The sequence below is a fragment of the Triticum dicoccoides genome, chromosome 7A (assembly GCF_002162155.2).
Source record: "Triticum dicoccoides isolate Atlit2015 ecotype Zavitan chromosome 7A, WEW_v2.0, whole genome shotgun sequence".
Classification (NCBI taxonomy): Eukaryota; Viridiplantae; Streptophyta; class Magnoliopsida; order Poales; family Poaceae; genus Triticum; species Triticum dicoccoides.
Genome location: NC_041392.1, coordinates 599,396,877 through 599,418,218, shown reverse-complemented (window position 1 = coordinate 599,418,218; position 21,342 = coordinate 599,396,877).

Below are 21,342 nucleotides of genomic sequence, written 5' to 3'. Positions count from 1 at the left end.
AAGGAATTTTGGAGGATTTTAGGACATACACCCCAACCCCATATTGGTTGCTTCATTCATATGGTTACAATCATCCACAACACTACAAAAAATAAACTTCCGTGATGATATGTGTTTGTCATAGTAGGCCATGTTTTCTTTCATGCATGTACATCCATGACGATTTTATGACAGAATCAAGATAGTCATACCTGTGCTGTCATAGAAGTGTTCCATGACATTACCAAAATTATCATCATGGAAGTGTCCACTTCCATGATGATAAATCGCGCGTTACAGAAGTGCTTTCGTCAAGGGTGACCGACACGTGGCATCAACCATAGAGGGTCACCGTTAAGCTATCGGGTCCGGTTTTGGATCTTATAACCCATTAACAGCCCGGACCTATGGCGATTTTCCACGTGTAAAATTCTTATTGGCCGGAGGAAACACGTGTTTGATCAACAGTCGGACAAATGTCATCCACTGATTGGACAGGAGGCGCCTATGATACGTCGACATGTGGCACGGCCCAACAGAGGCCCATTCCGGTGAAAAGGCCAGCCCAGCTAAAGGCCCACCATGTTTTTTCAGACACTAGTGGTCTGGCCGATTAATAGCCTGCCATGTTTTGGGTCAAATTGAGGCCCATACAAGATCAGGCCCATTCACAGCCTGCCGTGTTTTTGGCCAAATTACGGCCCATATCGGATCAAGCCCGTTAACAGGCCACTGTTCTTTTGGGCCCGTACAAAGACAGGTTTGTATTTTAGCCTGTTAAATGCTCGTTTACCAGTTCGGCCTGATAATAGTTTTGGCCTGCTAGCAACCCATGGTGCATCTGGGACGTTGTCGGCCCATTTAACTTTAGTACATTTAATGACCCATGCAAAAACTAGGCTATTTCTTGTCCTAAGTAACTTTAGGCCTCTTAACAGCCCGTAGTCTTCATGGATAAATTTCAGCCCAACTGGCCAATCGGCCTGTTAATAACCCGTGTATCAGTTGGGCCTAATTATAGCCCGCATTGAATCCGGATTGCTTACAGCCCATCTGGTAATGGCCTGTGACACTTTTAGGCCTATGGCCCGTGCAGATACCGACCTTCTTAAAGCCCAAAATTTTATTGGGCCAAACAGGCCCGAGATATATTTTGGCCTGTTAACTGCTCGTCCTATTTGGCCCGAACATGGGCCTTAGGCAGTTTCAGCCTGTATTGGCTCGTGATTTTTTCGGCTCAATGCTATCCCAATCTAAGTTTTAGCCTGTTAAAAGCCCATGGCATTCTCTAGCCCAGCTGGACAAAACTTTACTCGACCTGTTAAAGGCGGGAAACAACTATCGGTTTAGACCTGCTAATGGCCCAAGATGATTACAGGCCCATGTTTTGGCCCATATGAGTACAGGGCCGGCCTAAAGACCGACAACACTGAGATCCACTAAACCTTCCGGCCTAAATTACAGCATACCGACCAAGAATAAACCTAGACTATACAACAAAGAAATTACTGCATATTACATCCCCTCAGCATCAAAGTTCACCTCCAGCGGTAATAAAGGGCAACCAAACAGCAGATTACATAAACTGGGCAGGTCGCCACCAGTGGAAGTTAACAGGCAGACAAAATAATAGACAGAACCGCCAACACTTCAACAAAGTTCAAGAAAGGTTAGTCAGGCCAGGAGCTGCAGCACAAGCAGCTTAGTAACCCGATGAGACTGTGCTTCTTTGGCGCTCATATCCACCAACTTAAGCTGCGTAGCATCAATGACATCCTATACTTACAGTTAATCTTACATAGAGATTGGAGTTCCAGTCGTATTTGAGCGGAAGCATGTATTTGTGCTTGAATTTTAGACTGAAGAAGTTGAATAGTTTCAGGTGGCGACTTCATCGAGCTTGTGTCACTGAGTAAGTTTGACACTACATCAAGATGTGACTTCGTGGTTGTATCCCTACCCTCAATATGTGTTGCCTTCTCCTCTGGAATATGTGTTAGAGGGGCAATCAATGGGTTCGTCTCACTATCATTGTGGCACTTCTTCCTAGCAGTAGTGTTGTCACCCTGAAAGAGAAACAAGTAGGTGGATAACATGTTTTGCATGTATGAGCATCAGCACTATCAATTCATCTCATTTCTTTGTCATAAATAAAGAGACACGGTTTAAAATAGCATTAACATAATAGGCATTGTTCATAGTTAAGACGACATGAAATGGCATTGTGCAGGAGCGGCCAGCTTCACCAGACCACTGGATTACAGATCAAGAACACAAGCATAGATGTAGTTCTTAACAATATATAAGCATGAATGGTGAGTGCATGGTCAATTTATACCATTTCAGATTGGTAAATTAAGAGACACGATTTAAATAACATTAATATAATATGGCATTGTTCATAGTTGAGACATAGTAGGATATGACATTGTGCTGTTGTTGGTAGTCTCACCACACCATTGGATTACAGATTAAGAATACAAGATACACACAGTGCTAAAGAAGATAACTTGCTATGTTTAGTTTAATTTCCATGGTATGAATAAGGAACTAGATTGTAAAACTAAAGACTGAAATTGAGAAGGACAAACTTATGTTTATGTACTTCTACCTTATAAACTTTGAACAAGCAATTTTATGCAGACGATAAAAATAAACAACATTTGCACTCATACCTATCCAAATATAAACAACAAAGTTTGAAGGCTCGAGGAGGACAAATTTACATTAGTAGTGAAGACAGGCTCTATAAAGGCCTTGTCCATATTGATGGGGGGGGGCAATTCAAGAATTTTACCGCACACTCTTCTTCAAGAGTATTGCCTTTATTCTACATTTTTTAAGAGTAAATATATATGTGAAAATATAGGAACAAATGGCGATTATTTAACTTAAGATGGAGAGTACAAACGTAAATACAACATACATGCAGAAGGCACTGGCAAGAGAAATGTGGAGCTAAACTTCTTCAGTAACATTGGTTTTATTCAATATTGTGGCAAGAGTAAATGTAGATCTGATGTGTAGAAAAATGGAGGACAAGGAAAAATGGGCTGCAAAGTGTACATGAAGAACTAGCTGACAAATATAAGTATAGTGATGAAGGACAACAGATACTTATAAGAAAAATGCAGAACTAAATTTCTTCATAGGCATTGGGTTTATTCTACATTAATTTAAGCATCAATATAGATCTGATAATTTGGAGCGAACAGTGGATAAGCAAGCTATAATGCACAATGACGTCACATAATCGACCAGGTACGAATGTAAGGACAACGATAGGACAATAGGTACTCACAAGAGCAAAGCAACGACCAGCATAGTTGCGATATCCTAGGTTTTGCGGCACTGGTTCTATCGCCAATATATGCGGGAGCTATGTGATTTCTCCGGTAGCACCACCTTTTTCAAGGACTTTGCTTATACTCCTTCAGGTTATGCAATCACCCTCTTCCTCTTGGATGTCTGAAACACAAGAACAACATTTGAATGGAAAAACATGGTATGATGACAAATGGAATAGTTGTTGATAATGGATGGGCATGGCATCTTCACATATATCATGAGTAAACTAAGCAGATGGCGGTGCAACGAAGCAAAAGAAATGCAAGACACCTTATGCAAGATATGTGCAACCAATAAAACATTGCCACATTAGAACAATCACCTTATTGGGTGAAAAGGATAGGCCATCTGCCTTTGACTCCTTGAGCTCGGAATAGTCATTAGGATCGTATTCTGAATACGAATCTATAGGTCGGGAGCATGTGGGTTTCATTGCATCCACAGTGGACCTCAATCCCTTGATGCCATGTTTGTTACCCATTGAAATGTTCCGCAATATTCTTCTGATGTGCGCATTCTTATATTCATTGTGATTACATACAATATCTGTAAAGAATGAAAACATAAATAGTAGTGAGATTATCTTGGTAATGCAGAGGATATTGTAATATAATAGAGGCTCACTGTAAACCCTTGTGTGTTATCACTGGATTCATATGAGAGAGCCCATGTGTGCTGTAATATGGTGAGTAGATTAATATAATCTGTCACAACTACACACAAAAATAAGCTCCCTGTTGGGGGCCCCAGATGTAAGGATAGTTGGCAGACAATAGGTTCATAATATACCATATAGAAAGTTTATTGCCAAACCACGATAACAAGAGCGCAGAACCAGTAGGCAGATCGTAGTGTAGATAATAGGGGTACACCATAACAACCATAAATAAATCGGGAAAGCGGAACTGGCTGGAAAACATAGGGTTTTGCCGCTACTAATATGCAGCCTATCGATCACCTACAGGCCAGCTCTATTCATCTGAAGGCGCACAACTGTTACTATCAGTTTTGTCTATCAAAGACCGCACGGCTCCCACCATTTCCGGAGTATTATGGCAGACCAACTCAAAGTGCGAAATCATTTAGCAGAACCGGCCCAATAGAGGTGTCGACTGCAGATGTCCCTGCTCCCCTTCCTGACAAGGAACATATTGTGCTTACTAAAGAAGAACAGAAGAGGAACATGTTAAAGAACAGAAGAGGAAGCATATTCTGCATGTCTACATGCAAGTCGCATGACTTTTGTCATTTGGGTCAGTCAACCATTTCAGATGGTTGGTTGAAGATCCTAAGTCTCCTACCCTTTCTTCTTCCTCGTCTTTGATTCTTCCCATATAGAACACTACACAGGCCGCCGACCGAACCACCGTCCCTGACCCCACCCCCTGTCCTCCCCGGAACTGCCCCCACCGCCTGTGTTCCTCCGCCACCCCCACCCCCACCTGCGTCGAGTTTTCTTCCTTCGGCGAGGCCCCACCACCGCCCCCACAACCACCGTCCCACCCGAGCCCCTTCCTTTGCAACGGCGAACTCCGGCGAGCTCTCAAAAATCGACTAACCCAATTTTCAAATTTAGTCTATTGTCATTTAACTAGTGTGGAATATAAAAGGGGAAAATCATAAGCATTGCAAGTATAGTGTTGAGCGTGCCATGGCGGATCTGAAGGTGCAAACCAGACAAACGCAACTGCACAACCAATGTTTGCTTTCAAATAACAAGTAAGTGATGGACAAGAAATCAGAGTAAAGCAGTGGCGATCTGTTATCTTGCTATAGTAAATAAGTTGAGGAGGTACGAAAGAGTACCGCCTCTGGTGCGGTGCCGTGTATGCATCTGCTGAGAATTTGACGGTGTTGCGGTAGCGATGGCTATCGGCGGCATGGAAGCAGATCTAGGAGGGTGGACGGTGGCGGTGGGGCACGATGGACAAGAAGGTCGTAGGAGCGGCACCGGCAAGGTGGATGACGGCGGGGATGAAAAGAGAGGACAGGATGCAAGGATACCAGTCCGAAGCCGTGGATGAGAGAGGTCGATCTCTTGTAATGGACGACGGCATCGGGGTATCAGCTCTGGCATGGTGGAGGAGTACGGTGATGGATGGGGTGGCGGACGGAGGAGGCTGGGGTGGAGAGGGTGCTTTTGCGCCCATGGAGTAAGAATGGGGAAATGGAGGGAGAGAGAAAGGGGGAACCATGTCTTAAGGGCGCGCTTGTCTCAAATGCCAGGAAATTTACAAACTTAGCCCTTGGTTAAAATTTCCTACATTACAGCAATATTAGTCGGTTGGGGATAGGACGGTCATATCACATACACCGACTATTTGCGGACGAGACTTTGTTTTTGGCGCCCACCTTGTATGAATCAGGGAGGAAGTCGATTTCGGCCGAGGAGACACTGTGTTTTGGAACCCACCGTGTATGAATCTGGGTGAGAGGCGGTTATGTCATGTTTGAGTGAAATTACAAACCAACCCCTATTGAAACCTATAGAAATCGAGCCGATAGGCTCTGCGTGTCAGGGATAGGCAGTAATTTCCATCTCGCAGATTTTGGTTTCGGGCGGTTACTGCAACTTTACCCGCTTCGTTCATTTTTTTGCAGAGCAAGAGTGCATTTTTACCGTGCCAACTTTACCGTGCATTTTTACTGTTTAAATATTTGAATCCCCTTTAATCCGGATATTCGTCTCATATAGCTAGCACTCATGCTTATATAGGAGTATCTCTCTAGACCTATACGCGTTGAACGTCTCTCGGGTATCTCTCGTGCTATGTGTTTGTGGAGAATTATCTTTTATCTTTGCAACACACTGACGGTACTATCTCCCTCGACCTTCATCACTCTATCTCTCTCTATGTATATGTCGCTCCCTGCTATGTGTCTCTAACTATGATTCTCCATGTGAAATCTCTTTCTCTCACACAAACACAAACTTCGTCTCCCGGGGTCTCATTTCTCTCTACTATTCTCATGTGTGCCACTCGCACACCCCCTCTCACACAGAGATGTCTTTCGCTCCTTAGATATGAGAAGCCACGACTCTTCCTCTTAAATATATCTTTCTCACACACAAACAGAAAATCTATCTCCCAGGGTCTCATATCTGTCCACCATTCTCATGTATGTCGCTCACACACACACACACACACTCTCTCTCTCTCTCACTAGAGATATCCTGCGTTCCCTCATATGTCTCTCTAGCTATCACTCTCGTTCTGAAATATCTTTCTCTCTTGTAGACACAAAACTCAATATCTCAGGATCTCATTTCCCTCTAATATTTGTTTGTATGTGACTCACATGCACACTCTCTCTATCTCTCTCACATCCACACACATAACTCAGCCTTCTGATCCACTCGACTCCTATCTTTAACACACACTAGCTAGAATCTTTATCTTTTTATTTATCTGTTTCTCCGTCAACCTTCTTTCTCGCCCTCACTCTTGCTCCCTATCACGCAGACTATATATATTTCTCTCTACATGCAGTCAAGTGCCCTCTTTTTTATCTTTCTCGCACACACACATAACTTCACACTCTGAACCACCCGGCGGTCATCTCCCACACTCAAACTAGCCGATGTCCCTCTAGCTAGCATCTTTATCTCTGTATCTATCTGTAGTTTCTCCGTCAACATTTCTTTCTCACCCGCACTCTTGCTTCCTATCACCCACACTATATATGTCTCTCCATACATGCATTTATAGGTTGATGTCTTGTGCAGAATCGTTGTGTCTCGCTCCCTCTGCTCGCCATAGATGCATGCTCCAGCCCATGCCACTATCTCTTAAAGACAAAAACGCATGCTCAATTATCGAGCCTTCTTCCCTGCACTCTCACATGCATGCATATTGTCATACCGATCTCTCCCATATCGTTGATCTTATGACTTATGTCTTCTTTCTTTTATCTCGATCATGCTTGCGCGCTCACACACACATCCCACATACAGCCCGAGGAGTCAGCCAGAAAATTCTGGACTCGGTTCCTAACTAAAAAGAACCAAATTGTCGAATGTCCGGATGCTGAGGCCTTAGCGGCATTTAAACATAACATCCATGACGAGTGGCTCACCCGACACCTCGGCCAAGAGAAGCCGAAGTCCATGGCAGCCCTCACGACACTCATGACCCGCTTTTGTGTGGGTGAGGACAGCTGGCTGGCTTGCAGCAACAATACATCTAAAAATCCTGGCAATTCAGATGCTAGAGATAGCAACGGCAAGCCACATCGCAACAGACACAAGCGCCACAACAATGGTGTTAACACCGAAGACACGGCAGTCAATGCCTGATTCAATGGCTCTAAATCCGGTCAGCGGAAAAGGCCGTTCAAAAGAAGCAATCTGGGCCTGTCTAGTTTGGACAGCATACTCGATTGCTCGTGCCAAATTCACGGCACCCCCGATAAACCAGCCAACCACACCAACAGAGAATGCTGGGTGTTCAAACAGGCCGGCAAGTTGAATGCCGAAAACAAGGAAAAGGGACTGCATAGAGACGACGAGGAGGAGCCCGGCCGCCGAACACAGGAGGATGGAAGAAATTTCCTCCCCAAGTGAAAACAGCGAACATGATATACGCAACCCATATTCCCAAGAGGGAACGGAAGCATGCACTAAGGGACGTCTATGCGATGGAGCCAGTCGCCCCAAAGTTCAACCCATGGTCTTCTTGTCTGATCACTTTCGATCGTAGGGACCACCCTACTAGTATCTGTCATGGCAGTTCTGCCGCATTGGTCCTTGACCCCATCATCGACGGATTTCACCTCACTCGAGTCCTTATGGACGGTGGCAGCAGCCTAAACCTGCTCTGTCAGGATATAGTGCGCGAAATGGGTATCGACCCCTCAAGGATCAAACCCACAAAAACCACCTTTAAAGGTGTCATACCAGGTGTAGACGCCTGTCGCACTGGCTCAATCACACTGGAAGTGGTCTTCGGATCCCCGGACAACTTCCGAAGCGAGGAGTTGATCTTCGATATCGTACCCCTCCGCAGTGGCTATCACGCACTACTTGGATGAACCGCATTCGCCAGATTCAATGTGGTGCCGCATTATGCGTACCTCAAGCTCAAAATGCTAGGACCTCACGGGGTTATAATAGTTAATGGAAACATAGAACGCTCGCTCCGTACGGAGGAGCACACTGTGGCCCTCGCAGCAGAAGTACAAAGCAACCTTCTGAGGCAAACCGCCAATTCGGCGATAAAACCCCCGCACACCTTCAAGCAAATCCGGAGTACCCTGCAACAGGATCACCCTGCACATTCTGAGCTCACCTAGCAATTCGGCCTCCGTCCTAGTACCAGTAAAGCGGCAAAATCTGTGTCGCGCGTCCATAATTACGCACTCCAGATACCATGGGCATAGGCGGAGGCACGACTATGGCACGGGCCACAATGCGGCTCAACCGCTTCAGGACCCGTATATCTTTACCATTTTCTTCCTTTCAGGACCCTATTCTCTGAAGGCCCTCTCCCATACCCTGATTATCGAACCCATCACGGGGAGGAAATGCCAAGGAAGCAAGAAGCTTTGACATACAAAGGAATCCCCAGGTGGTCTCTGATAACGATCGCTATACCTGTTTTACATACCCACACGCAGCCTGCCCTTGGATAGGACATGTCAAATAGTCCTACTTTTTCTTATTGCACTACTTGTATACATACGCTTTGACATATCATTTAAATAAAAAACACAGTGTTAGCTTATTATTGCATTTCTTCATCTTTTTTCCCTGTCTGCTTATTTAGGACAAATTGCACCCGTACATTCCGATACGTCCAGTGCCTTAGGGGCTTCAGTGTACCCCATAACACGGCAAGAAAATTCCGAACATTTTCGACAGTGCAGCACCCCGAACTTATAGCATTATATGCATCAGCTCCGAATCATGTCTTGGGTCAATAGTTGGGTGATACGTCTCCAACATATCTATAATTTTTTATTGTTCCATGCTATTATATTATTTGTCTTGGATGTTTATGGGCTTTATTATGCACTTTTATATTATTTTTGGGACTAACCTATTAACCCAGAGCCCAGTGCCAGTTCTATTTTTCCTTGTTTTAGAGTATCGCAGAAAAGGAAAAGGAAACGGAGTCCAATTGACCTGAAACTTCATGGAACTTATTTTTGGAACAGAAGCAATCCAGAAGACTTGGGGTGTACGTAAGAGAAGCAACGAGGAAGGAACAAGGCAGGGGGCGCGCCCACCCCCCTGGGCGCGCCCTCCAGCCTCATTGGCCCCTCGTGGCGCCCCTGACGTACTTCTTCCTCCTATATATACCAATATACCCTAAAGCCATCGGGGAGCACAATAGATCGGGAGTTCCACCGCCAGAAGCCTCCGTAGCCACCGAAAGCCAAACTAGACCCGTTCTGGCACCCTGATGGAGGGGGGAGCCCTCTCCGGTGGCCATCTTCATCATCCCAGTGCTCCCCATGATGAGGATGGAGTAGTTCTCCCTCGGGGCTGAGGGTATGTACCAGTAGCCATGTGTTTGATCTCTCTCTCTCTCTCATGTTCTTGTGGTGGTATGATCTTGCTGTATCGCGAGCTTTGCTATTATAGTTGGATCTTATGATGTTTCTCCCCCCTCTACTCTCTTGTAATGGATTGAGTTTTTCGTATGAAGTTATCTTATCGGATTGAGTCTTTAAGGATTTGAGAACACTTGATGTATATCTTGCGTGGAATACCCATGGTGACAATGGGGTATTCTATTGATCCACCTGATGTATGTTTTGGTGATCAACTTGCGGGTTCCGCCCATGAACCTATGCATAGGGGTTGGCACACGTTTTCGTCTTGACTCTCTGGTAGAAACTTTCGGGCACTCTTTGAAGTACTTTGTGTTGGTTTGAATAGATGAATCTGAGATTGTGTGATGCATATCGTATAATCATACCCATGGATACTTGAGGTGACATTGGAGTATCTAGGTGAGATTAGGGTTTTGGTTGATTTGTGTCTTAAGGTGTTATTCTAGTACAAACTATAGGGCTGTTTGTGACACTTATAGGAATAGCCCAATGGATTTATCAGAAAGAATAACTTTGAGGTGGTTTCGTACCCTACCATAATCTCTTCATTTGTTCTCCGATATTAGTGACTTTGGAGTGACTCTTTGTTGCATGTTGAGGGATAGTTATGTGATCCAATTATCTTATTATTGTTGAGAGAACTTGCACTAGTGAAAGTATGAACCCTAGGCCTTGTTTCCTAGCATTGCAATGCCGTTTACGCTCACTTTTATCATTAGTTACCTTGCTGTTTTTATATTTTCAGATTACAAAAACCATTATCTACTATCCATATTGCACTTGTATCACCATCTCTTCGCCGAACTAGTGCAGGGTGTGTTGGGGCCACAAGAGACTCTTTGTTATTTGGTTGCAGGGTTTTTTGAGAGAGACCATCTTCATCCTACGCCTCCTACGGATTGATAAATCTTAGCTCATCCACTTGAGGGAAATTTTCTACTGTCCTACAAACCTCTGCACTTGGAGGCCCAACAACGTCTACAAGAAGAAGGTTTTGTAGTAGACATCAAGCTCTTTTCTGGCGCCGTTGCCGGGGAGGTTAGCGCTTGAAGGTATATCTTCAGATCTTCCAATCTAATCTTTTGGTTTCTTGTTTTAGCACTAGTTTAGTTTAAAAAGAAAACTACAAAAAAATGGAATTTAGTTTGCCTCATACGCTTAAGCTTTTTAATATCTTTCGTGAGTATGATGGAAAGGAAAATTGTTCCAAAGTGTTAGAAGAAGAATGCTTTAAAATGTTTGGCACTAAATCTTTGAATGATGAGCATGATTGCAATGTTGTTAGTATGAACTCCATGAATATCCATAGTACTAATGATGATTGCACTAGTTATGATGAAAATGTCTCCTATAAATATGTCAATTTTTGTGGAGTGCATTGGGTTTGCAAGTACACACCAAATAGGGAAGATAGATATTGCAAGAGGCATAAGCATTTAGAAACGAAATGGTTGCAAGAAAGGCTAAAAGTTTGTGCTCAAAATTTAAATTTTCTTAGCCGTACTTGTGAAGTTTGCAATGAACATGATCGTTTCAATACCCAATGCAAATTGTTTCATGATCGTATCATGTCCAAAAATTGTGATGACTTGATTTCCCTTGCACATCATAACGAACTTAGTTTGCTCTTGGGTTATGAAGAAATGAAACATATAACTAAGGTTATTCCAGAATTTGCGCTTGATAGAGTTCTTCATTTTGATCTAGAGGGAATTTATATGTATTGTGCGGTGAATTTTATTGAAAATCCTTATATTGCCAATTACATAAAGAAAAGAAAACAAATAGAAGATGAAGAGAATACTAATGAAAAGGAAGAGACTTCCCAATATCCTCCTATTCTTTCTTATGATGAATCAGGTAACAAGGAGGAGCCTTCTATTCAACCAATGTCATTAATAAGGACCTCCAAAAAGAGGATTGAACCCACACATGATGTGGTGAAGAAGAAGAAAAGAAAAAGTAAGAGAGGTAAGAAGTCTCTCCCAAATAATGTTGCTCCTATTATTGTTGTGCCTAATGAAAATGAATCAAATATAATTATGGAATATGATGCACTTGATGATGATCTCTTTATGCCTATTTCTTGTTGTGATGATTATGATTGGGAAGATAATGATACTTATTATGATCTTGAAAATCTTTTTGGCACTTGCTTGGAAGAATATGATAATTGCTATACTATTGGTGCTATCCACACTATTAATGATGAGAGTGATTATGCTTATGATATGAAAAGGCCCAAGCTTGGGGATGCTATGTTTGAAGAAGATGATGTTTTTGAGAATATATTTGCTGAAATTAATGTTTCTCCCAAGCTTGGGGATGCTATGTCTAATGAAGATGACATTTTTAGCCTCTCAAGTTTTGATATGCAAATTTATGATGATGATAGCATGGCTCCTACTTATGATAATTATGAAAGTGCATTTGGAGAGGTCATGACTTTATTTAGTGATGATTCCACTATCTTGGAAGAGGCTTCAATCAATTATGATGAGAACAAAGTTGCTACTTATGATAATTATTGTGATGATACATATGCTGTAAAAAGTAGTGATGATTATATTTATAAAACTTGTCATGATTATGATTACCCCTTTTCTGAACATTACTCTTTTAATGTGGAAGCAATTTATAGTACTCAAGTCTCTTATGATACTCCCACTATTCCGAATGAGAAGAATTTCCTTATGTGGAGAGTAGTAAATTTTCTATGCTTGTAGATCATGAAAAGAATGCTTTAGGTTCTGGTTATATTGTTGAATTTATTCATGATGCTACTGAAAATTATTATGCGAGATGAACATATGCTTGTAGGAATTGCACATAGAGAGGAAACTTGATATGCATAGGAAGTGGTTAGGATTAAATGTGATAGTCATAATCTTTATGATTCTCTCTTTATGTTACAACTCTTATCTTTTATTTGAGCATCATTGAAATCATCGTGCCTAGCTAGGGGCATTAAATAATAGCGCTTGTTGGGAGGCAACCCAATTTTATTTTCGTTCCTTGCTTTTTGGTCTGGTTTAGTAATAAATAATTTATCTAGCCTCTGTTTTGGTTGTGTCTTTTGTGTTTAATTAGTCTTTGTGCCGAGTAGAACCGTTGGGAAGACTTGGGGAAAGTCTTTTTGATCTTGCTGTAAAAAACAGAAACTTTAGCACTCATGAGAATTGCTTCCATTTTTTATTGGAGAATGCTATATAGTTAATTCTTTTTGAAGATTATTAATAGATAAATTCCTCACGTCCAACAATTTATTTTAGAATTTTTGTGGTTTCAGAAGTGTGTGTTAGTTACAGATTACTACAGACTGGTCTGTTTTTGACAGATTCTGTTTTTGTCTGTTGTTTGCTTATTTTAATGAATATATGGCTGGTAAAAGAGTTTATAAACCATAGATAAGTTGGAATACAGTAGATTTAACACCAATATAAATAAATAATGAGTTAATTACAATACCTTGAAGTGGTGTTTTGTTTTCTTTCGCTAACGGAGCTCACGAGATTTTCTACTTTAAGTTTTGTGTTGTGAAGTTTTCAAGTTATGGGTAAAGATTCGATGGACTATGGAATAAGGAGTGGCAAGAGCCTAAGATTGGGGATGCCCAAGGCACCCCAAGGTAATATTCAAAGGACAACCAAGAGCCTAAGCTTGGGGATGCCCCGGAAGGCATCCCCTCTTTCGTCTTCGTTCATCGGTAACTTTACTTGGAGCTATATCTTTATTCACCACATGATATGTGTTTCTTGGAGCGTCATTTTATTTTCTTTAGTTTTGCTTGCTGTTTTAATAAAATACCAAGATCTGAAATTATTAAATGTTAGAGAGTCTTCATATAGTTGCATAATTATTCGACTACTCAATGATCTTCACTTATATCTTTCGGAGTAGTTTGTCATTTGCTCTAGTGCTTCACTTATATCTTTTTAGAGCACGGTGGTGGTTTTATTTTGTAGAAATAGATGAACTCTCATGCTTCACTTATATTATTTTGAGAGTCTTTAGACCAGCATGGTAATTTTCTTTGGTTATGAAATTAGTCCTAATATGATTGGCATCCAAGAGGGATATAATAAAAACTTCCATATAAGTGCATTGAATACTAAGAGAAGTTTGATACTTGATTATTGTTTTGAGATATGGAGACAGTGATATCAAAGTTGTGCTAGTTGGGTAGTTGTGAATTTGAAAACACTTGTGTTAAAGTTTGCAAGTCCTGTAGCATGCACATATGGTAAACATTATGTAACAAATTTGAAACATGGGGTGTTATTTGATTAACTTCCTTATGAGTGGCAGTCGGGGACGAGCGATGGTCTTTTCCTACCAATCTATCCCCCTAGGAGCATACGCGTAATGCTTGGTTTTTGATGACTTGTAGATATTTGCAATAAGTATGTGAGTTCTTTATGACTAATGTTTAGTCCATGGATTATATGCACTCTTACCCTTCCATCATTGCTAGCCTCTACATTACCATGCATTGCCCTTTATCACATTAAGAGTTGGTGCAAACTTTGCCGGTGCATCCAAACCCCGTGATATGATACGCTCTATCACACATAAACCTCCTTATATCTTCCTCAAAACAGCCACCATACCTAGCTATTATGGCATTTCCATAGCCATTCCGAGATATATTGCCATGCAACTTTCCACCGTTCCATTTATTATGACACTCATCATCATTGTCATATTGCTTTGCATGATCATGTAGTTCACATTGTATTTGTGGCCAAGCCACCGTTCATAATTTTTCATACATGTCACTCTTGATTCATCTCAATCCCCGTACACCGCTGGAGGCATTCATATAGAGTCATATCTTGTTCTAGTATCGAGTTGTAATCTTTGAGTTGTAAATAAATAGAAGTGTGATGATCATCATTAATAGAGCATTGTCCCAAAAAACAGAAAGGCCAAATAAAAAAGGGAAGGTCCAAAAAAAAAGAAGAGAAAGGCCAAATAAAAAAAAGAAGGGGAAGGCCCCAAAAAATAGAAAATAAAAAGGGGCAATGTTACTATCCTTTTTCCACACTTGTGCTTCAAAGTAGCACCATGATCTTTATGATAGAGAGTCTCTTGTTTTATCACTTTCATTTACTAGTGGGAATTTTTCATTATAGAACTTGGCTTGTATATTCCAACAATGGGCTTCCTCAAATGCCCTAGGTCTTCGTGAGCAAGCAAGTTGGATGCACACCCACTTGGTTTATTTTGTTGAGCTTTCGTTTATTTATAGCTCTAGTGCATCCGTTGCATGTCAATCCCTACTCCTTCCATTAACATCAATTGATGGACATCTCCATAGCTCATTGATTAGCCTCGTTGATGTGAGACTTTCTCCCTTTTTTGTCTTCTCCACATAACCCCCATCATTATATTCTATTCCACCCTTAGTGCTATATCCATGGCTCACGCTCATGTATTGCGTGAAGGTTGAAAAAGTTTGAGATTACTAAAGTATGAAACAATTGCTTGGCTTGTCATCGGGGTTGTGCATGATGAGAGCATTCTTGTGTGACGAAAATGGAGCATGACTAAACTATATGATTTTGTAGGGATGAACTTTCTTTGGCCATGTTATTTTGAGAAGACATGAGTGCTTAGTTAGTATGCTTCAAGTATTATTGTTTTATGTCAATATTAAACTTTTGTCATGAATCTTATGGATCTGAATATTCTTGCCACAATAGAGAATTACATGGATAAATATGTTAGGTAACATTCCACATCAAAAATTCTGTTTTTATCATTTACCTACTCGAGGATGAGCAGGAATTAAGCTTGGGGATGCTGATATGTCTCCAACGTATCTATAATTTTTGATTGTTCCATGCTATTATATTATCTGTTTTGGATGTTTATGGGCTTTATTACGCACTTTATATTATTTTTGGGACTAACCTATTAACCCAGAGCCCAGTGCCAGTTTCTGTTTTTTCCTTGTTTTAGAGTATCGCAGAAAAGGAAAATCAAACGGAGTCCAATTGACCTGAAACTTCACGGAACTTACTTTTGGAACGGAAGCAATCCAGAAGACTTGGGGTGTATGCAAGGGAAGCAACGAGGAAGGCACGAGGCAGGGGGGTGCGCCCACCCCCCTGGACATAGGCGGAGGCACGGCTATGGCACGGGCCACAATGCGGCTCAACCGCTTCAGGACCCGTATATCTTTACCATTTTCTTCCTTTCAGGACCCTATTCTCTGAAGGCCCTCTCCGAAACCATGATTATCGGACCCATCATGGGAAGGAAACGCCAAGGAAGCAAGAAGCTTTGACGTACAAGGGAATCCCCAAGTAGTCTCTGATAACGATCGTTATACCTGTTTTACATACCCACACACAGCCTGCCGTTGGATAGGACATGTCAAATATACCTATTTTTGCTTATTGCACTACTTGTATACATACGCTTTGACATATCATTTAAATAACAATACACAGTGTTAGCTTATTATTGCATTTCTTCATCTTTTTTCCCTGTCTGCTTATTTATGACAAATTGCACCCGTACATTCCGGTACGTCCAATGCGCCAGGGGCTTCAATGTACCCCATAACACGGCAAGAAAAGTCCGAACACTTTCGACAGTGCGGCATCCCGAACTTATAGCATTATATGCATCAGCTCCGAATCATGTCTTGGGTCAATAGTTGGGTGATACGTCTCCAATGTATCTATAATTTTTTATTGTTCCATGCTATTATATTATCTGTTTTGGATGTTTATGGGCTTTATTATGCACTTTTGTATTATTTTTGTTAATAACCTATTAACCCAGAGCCCAGTGCCAGTTTCTGTTTTTCCTTGTTTTAGAGTATCGCAGAAAAGGAAAATCAAACGGAGTCCAATTGACCTAAAACTTCACGGAACTTATTTTTGGAAAGGAAGCAATCCAGAAGACTTGGGGTGTACGTAAGGGAAGCAACGAGGAAGGCACGAGGCAGGGGCGCGCCCACCCCCCCTGGGCGCGCCCTCCACCCTCATGGGCCCCTCGTGGCCCCCCTGAAGTACTTCTTCCTCCTATATATAACAATATACCCTAAAACCATCGGGGAGCACAATAGATCGGGAGTTCCGTCGCCAGAAGCCTCCGTAGCCACCGAAAACGAATCTAGACCCGTTCTGGCACCCTGCCGGAGGGGAGGAATCCCTCTCCGGTGGCCATCTTCATCATCCCAGTGCTCTCCATGACGATGAGGGAGTAGTTCTCCCTCGGGGCTGAGGGTATGTACCAGTAGCTATGTGTTTGATCTCTCTCTCTCTCTCTCTCTCGTGTTCTTGAGGTGGTACGATCTTGATGTATCGCGAACTTTTCTATTATAGTTGGATCTTATGATGTTTCTCCACCTCTACTCTCCTGTAATGGATTGAGTTTTCCCTTTGAAGTTATCTTATCGGATCGATTCTTTAAGGGTTTGAGAACACTTGATGTATGTCTTGCGTGGGATACCCGTGGGGACAATGGGGTATTCTATTGATCCACTTGACGTATGGTTTGGTGATCAACTTGCAGGTTCTGTGTGATGGACTGGCTTATTAGGGATGATAGACTACTCATATCAATAAGGAATTCCTTTTTTTCCAGGAGCCCATTCGGACAGAACTCCTAAGTTAAGCGTGCTCAGCTTGGAGTAGTGTCAGGATGGGTGACCGGCCGGGAAGTTGCTCCCGGGAGCGCATGAGTGAGGACAAAGTGCGCAGAAAAGACTAGTATTGATCTGTGGGGCCGGTCTAGATCCCGCCAGGAGTAACGACCACCGACGGGTGTGTCCGGGGCGTTACAAGTTGATAATCAGAGCCATCCCCGACTTAGGAGCCCCCTGCTTGTTCGAACCGCTGACATTGTTGAGTCTAGAACAAAATGTTTTGAGTCTTAGGATTATATATATTGGAGAGTAGGAATTCTTTTTACTCCTCGGTCCCTTCATCGCTCTGGTGAGGCCTCCTGACGTAGAAGTTTTGACTTCCCTCTCCTCAAATTTCATGAAAAAAATTTTAGGATCACGCGGGTATCTTGGAATTGTTCTGATAGTCTTGTGACGAGGACATTGTTCTTGATGCCTCCTGACATTTAGGGGTTGTGGCAGTGTTCCGAGGAGTTGAGCTCCGAGGTGTTGTCGTCACAATTTTATCATTGCAATTCTAGAATACGTGAGTTTCGCCGACATTGAAAATCTCTTTTATGCAGTTGTTGGTGAGATAACCTCGACGCCACCCAGTACTAGGGCGGGAGTTCGGGAGTATTGCCATAAATCGTATAACGGATGCTTTTCTAAGGTTGAGGTACATGATTTCCGAAGGTTTCTTCGTTATGTTTTGAAGGATGGATACAGCTGGATGTAGGAATTGTTAGTTTGGGTGAGATATTATGCTTCCCTTGTATCCCCAACACCTGATTGTATAACCAGAAAGTTTCGGGAGTTTATAAGTGGGAATTCAAATATCACGTAGGATATCTTTCCAACTGTCACATCCCTAGCTTCTGGTGTTGCCTACTGTTTTCATCTTGCTTGCATCATGTTTAAATTTCCAAAACTTGAATTGAGGATTGTTGAAACCTCAGAAATCTGATTAAAAGAAGGGCAAGCACCCTTTAAATAGCATTCTGTGAATCCAAAATGCCCTAAAAATAGTTTTGTGAAAGTTGGCAAGAGTTATATATCATACCAAAATTCTGGAACATTTTTAAGGAATTATTTGGTCTCTGAATGTAAATCAATAAGCTATTTGAATTTGGGGATATATTCATAATATATAATGAAATGTTTTATGTACTTTTGGAATAGTCCAGAGAGGGAACATAAAATATCTCAAAGTGTTTTGGCACTGTTTTGAATTCATTTTGAATTTTTAATCAGTGGAAAAATGTATAAATAAAAACAAAACAAAACAAAGATAAAATTAGAAGGGCAGAACTCACCTGGCCTTACCTGAGAGGCCCAGCCGTAGCCAGCCCACCAGAGCCCACCAAGGGCAGCGATGTCTTCTTCCTCCTGCCAGGAGGAGAAGCAGCTGCGTGCGGCGTGCACAGCCACCCGTGGCCACCTCCTGCCTCCCTGCTGCCCTCCCCGGCGCCTCAGAGACGCCACGCAGCACCCTGGCTCACTCCCTCACTCTCCCATCTCTCTGGTGCCTCTCTCCCTCTCTAGCCCTGCTCCACACGCAGCCCGAGCAACCACCGAGCGCCTCGCAGCGTGCCCGACGAGCTCCAGCGCAGCCACCCCGCAAGCCTCGCCTTGCCGTTCGGTCCCCTAGCTTTGCCTCGATGCTGTGGAGCCGCACGCTAAAGAACGCGACCGTGGGAGCCCCTGCAACGCCGCCTGCATCACCTTCTTCTCCCTCTGGCCGCCGAGATCGCCGGCAATGCCACGACGCCGTCCGTGCTTCCCCGAGCCCATTTCGATGCCCCCAACAACCGCGGTGAGCTCTGCCACCGTTTCCCCTGACCCCGTGGTCTATCCCTCGTCGTAGATGTCTCCCCCATGAGCTCCGAAGCTCGCCGGCACTATGATTCATCGCCGTCGTCGCTAGGGACACCGTGGCTTGCACCTGAGCTCATCATCGTGCTCGGGTTGCTCCCAAGAGATGAACGCAGCCACTAGAACGCCTTGTCGTGCATCGTAGCACCACAGCTGTCGTTGCCCATGCTCCGGCCGCTGCCGTTGAGGTCGCCATCGCTGTTTCCGGCCACCCCAGCCGCTGACTTCAGCCCCGTTGGATGCGGAAGAACGCCAGCTACGCGCAAAGCCTCTCCGCCGCTTGTTTGGTCACCAGACGACAAAATCCGACGCCCTCCGCGGGTTTGAACCCGTTGACCAGGGGTTTGACCTCCCCTGGTTGACTGACGTGTGGGACATGCCCCTTTTTAATTAGTGTTAGATTTAGTTAGTACTAATTAACTTAGTTAAGTAAATTAAACACTGACATGCGGGCCCAGGCTCTAATTAACTTAAGTTAGTTAGTTAGTCACTAACCAGTGGGCCCCATTGGTCAGGTTTGACCTGGACGGCTCCTGTTGACCTGCTGACGTCAGCATGACCCAATGCTGACGCAGTAATACATTTTCTGGATTTATTAACAATCAGTAAATTCCAGAAAATGCCCAAAACTTCTAAAAATCATAGAAAATTATCTATATCACCAAATGAAATAAATTATATATGAAAAATTATCAGAAAAATCCAAGGAATCTGAATATGGCATTTTCATGCATGTTTGAACAACCTAACCTCACTGTTTAGTCCAAAACATGATAATGCACCATTTGAATTCATAATTTGAATTTGAATTTGAACCTAGTGTTCAAACCAACTCCATTTAACTTGTTGCTAGTTGCACTAGCTCAATCAACAACATATTGCCATGTCATGATCATGCATCATATTGTTGCATCGCATTGATTGTGTTCTTTCTTGTTTGCCGGTAATTGTCCCCTCTCGGTAGACGCTGCTCTGACGTTGTGATCGTTGACACCGATGAAGAACTATACTATCTTCAGAAGTGCCAGGCAAGCAAAACCCCCTTGTTCATTCCAATACAATCCCACTCTCTCGCTCCTGCTCTCTTTTACTGCATTAGGACAACACCGATTCAACTATTACATGCTAGGGTAGCTGAACCCCTTTCCTCTGCATGACCTGTCATTGCCATAGTAAATAGATGAAACCCACTAGCATGAGTAGGAATTGTTTGAGCCCTGATGTGCCTACTCATTCATACTTTTTGTCATGCCTGCTACTACTTAGAGTTGAGTCCGGTCTGATTCATCAGGAATGAATTGGAACGTGGTGAACATGTCCTACCGTTGAGAGCTAAGTGTGTGAACACGATTTGGTAAAGGTAGCGGTGAGAGGCCATGTAGGAGTACATGGTGGGTTGTCTCATTGCAGCCGTCCTCAGGAACCGAGTCTTGTGTTTGTGATCCATGAACAGTTACTACCACACATTGGGTTCCGGTAACTCGGCCCCTCTCGGCTTATTAATCAACTCGATCTCTGTCCAGGAGTTCCAACTAGTTTCTGGTGTTTGTAGGTAGTATTAGTAGTCTACCAAGTGGCACCCGGTACAGGTGGGCTTGGGACAGACTAGGCATAGTGGCACGGTGTACCAAGTGGCACCCGGATGGTGGGCTTGGGAACCCTGCACACATCGTTTGGGGCCGTGAGCGACAACCCGGCCGGATCTCCTTGCGGATGGAACCCGAATAGGCGATAAACCTGGACTAGAGACTTTTTGGTTAGTCAGGTCATGGCCGACTCCCTCGCCCGGCTTCTGCTTGAAGGTTGCCGAGGTACATGACATGTACAGGGCGATAAGTGGCGAGAGCATGTGTGAAGAAGTACACCCCTGCAGGGTTATCATTATCTATTCGAATAGCCGGATTCCTCGGACATGGAAACTTGGACCCCTTGCATAGTTCATAGACAAGTGAAAGTGGATA